Consider the following 2,930-nt stretch of genomic DNA (forward strand, 5'->3'; position numbering starts at 1 on the left):
TGCATGAAATTCGTGCATGGGGGGGGGGGGGTGGGGAGGGATGTACCTGAGCCCGGCCTGCACCCTCTCCAATCTGGGACCCCTCAGGGGATGTCCAACTGCCAGTTTAGGCCTGATCCCATAGGGACAACCCCCATGCAATTCGGGACCGCTGGCTCCTAACCGCTCACCTGCCTGCCTGCTTGATTACCCCTAACCACTCTGCCTGCTGGCCTGCTTGCCCCCAACTGCCCCTCCCTGCCTGCTTGATTGCCCCCAACTGCCCCCCTCCCCCCTGCCGCCGCCAGCCTGCTCATCCCCAACTGGTCCCCTCTGCTGGCCTGCTCACCCCCAACTGCCCCCCTTCACCAGCCTGATCACCCCCAACTGCCCTCCCTTCCTGAACTGATCACCCCTAACCGCCTCTGCCTCAGCCCTGCCACCATGGCTTTGTCCAGAAGGATGTCCAGAAGGTCTCATGGTCTAATTAGCATATTACCCTTTTATTAGTATAGATAGGATATGACATACAACCATCACTATAACATATCTACCAGTATTACTCTATGACAGTGATGGTGAACCTATGACATGCGTGTCAGAGATGACACGCAAACTCATTTTTTTGGTTGATTTTTCTTTGTTAAATGGCATTTAAATATATAAAATAAATATCAAAAATATAAGTCTTTGTTTTACTATGCTTGCAAATATCAAAAAATTTCTATATGTGACACAGCACCAGAGTTAAGTTAGGGTTTTTCAAAATGCTGACACGCCGAGCTCAAAAGGTTCGCCATCACTGCTCTATGAGAATACATACTTCATGCGATAAGGAGGCATCTAATACATTACATTGTGTATGTTGTAAGTAGTAGGAAATACTGTATTCATAGCAATAATATACACCCTGTGACTTCCCTTCCTGATTTGGGAATGGTTCCCCAGTTCTTTGAACGTTTCCTGGACCCCGATGTATTTTTTTTTCATTCGGTGTAACTTTATTTACTGTTTATTGCACATGATTTGAGATCTTTAATTTCTAACCACCAAAGATTCAAAGGACTATTTTTTTCCATGAAGTTTAACATTAACATTAGTGAATTCATGTATTCATGTGCTTTTATTGTAAATGTCTGAATTATTCACATTCCCATAGATCCTGAACTCATAAGCATGGACCATGCACAGGCTGGCAGGAAGCCAGGAAGCCACTCTGCAAGCAAGCAGATACTCTGCATAAGGAGAAACGTCATAGCACAACATTTAATGTCCAACCTGAGTCACCTCAGAATGTTACATATATTGACTTCTTGGTTCATATAGTATCAGGAACTCAACTGCTTGGTTGGTGAGGGGCTTGACCTGGTTTCGGGAGGATTATTCCTGAAATAATTAAGGAAAGGGGGGCGCAGTCTTTCTTCTTGGTTGCTTGCTCTCCCCCAGCACCTTCATCTTTCTTCTCATCCTCAGTTTCCTGGGCATCTTCTCCTTCACCTTCACCTCCTTCTTCCTCCTTTGCGTCCTCAAATTCTTCCATGGCACCTTCTTCCTCTTCCTCTCCTTCCTCTTCCTCAGCTTCTTCCTTCTCCTTCTCCTCCTCTTCAGCTTCTCCTTCAGAGGGGGGTTCATCCTTAGCTTCCCTGGCTTTTGCAGCCTCAGTGGTCTCCTCCACCTCCATCTGCTCCTCCTGGAAGTGGCTGGTGTACTAAGAAGGGAAGAAGCGAGCGGACATCAAGTAGGAGCTGGTCAGTAAACCACCGTAGGCAGATGGGCCAAAGACCTGGGAACTCTGGGAGTAGCTGCTGGCTATGCTTCCCACCTGGTGAAACTGAGCCGGGCTCCTCACCTTCCAAGAGTTTCCTGTAAGCTGCAATGTCAATGTCCAAAGCCATCTTCACATTGAGGAGGTCCTGGTATTCTTTTAAATGTCATGCCATTTCACCCTTTGTAGTTCTCAGTCATTTTCTAATTTGTTGATTGTGTTCTGCACAGCACTAATGTCGGCGTTCTGCTTATCCTCCAGCTCTTGCAGCTGCTTTTCCAGCTCTTCATTCATGCCCCGGAACGCGTCCATCTCCAGGGTCTTGGCCTTGAGCAGGTGGCGGCTCTCGGACACCTCGTCCTTGGTGGTGCGCACTGCGTCAGTGTTCTTGGCAGCGCTCTGGGTCAGCACGGTGAAGCGGCTCTTGAACCATTCTTCGGCATTCTGCATGTTCTTGGCCGCCAGCTTCTCCTACTGGGCGCAGATGTCCTTGAGCAAAGCGGAGAGGTCGGGCTTGGAAAACACGTCCATCTCCACGGAGATCTGAGCTTACGGATCTGCGCCTGCAGCTTGGCGAGCTCCTCTTCATGCACCTTCTTCAGAAAGGCGATTTCGTCCATCAGGCTGTCGATGTGCTTTTTGAGCTCAGCGCCGGCAAGAGCCGCCTCGTGTGCACCTTTGCGCCCTCCAGCAGCGGGCCCTCGGAGTCCTGATGGTTCAGCACCTCTTCCTTATAACGCGCCTGCAGGTTGCCCCAGCCCCTCCAGAGCCCCAGTGCCTCCGAACAGGGTCCTGATGCTGCACCCCTGATCCTGCTGCCCTCTCCTCGCCGGGGAACGGGGTGCAGTGGGGAGGGTGCAGGCATCTCATTTTCATTAAAATGTTCAACCCCTGGCCCAGTGGGGGGGGGGGGGGGGGGGGGCAGACAGTGTTCCCGGAGGCGCTTGCACCCGCCAGAGCTCAGCCACGATGGTCCGGGTGAGACAGCCCAGCCAGGCCTAGTGGCTGCGACTTGGACCCGCTTCCTTAACCAGGGACCTGGCGCTGGGCTGGCGGCAGCAGTGCTTCCTCCCCAGCCTGCGCTGGAGCAGGTCCCTGTGGTTTCAGAACCAAACTCCAAGGGAGGGGTGGGGCAGTGGCCCTGATCCTGCCGGCTCTCCCTCATCCTGCCAAGGCACTTCTCACA

At 51.8% G+C, this 2,930-nt stretch overlaps 1 pseudogene; it reads right to left on the minus strand.

Moving 5' to 3' along the window:
• Nucleotides 1-1,315: 1,315 nt before the first annotated feature.
• On the minus strand, nt 1,316-2,609 carry LOC139006377 (neurofilament light polypeptide pseudogene; annotated as a pseudogene).
• Nucleotides 2,610-2,930: the final 321 nt, after the last annotated feature.

The sequence above is a fragment of the Myotis yumanensis genome, unplaced genomic scaffold (genome assembly GCF_028538775.1).
Source record: "Myotis yumanensis isolate MYYU_CA2020_CCGP unplaced genomic scaffold, mMyoYum1.0.hap1 SCAF_3, whole genome shotgun sequence".
NCBI lineage: Eukaryota > Metazoa > Chordata > Mammalia > Chiroptera > Vespertilionidae > Myotis > Myotis yumanensis.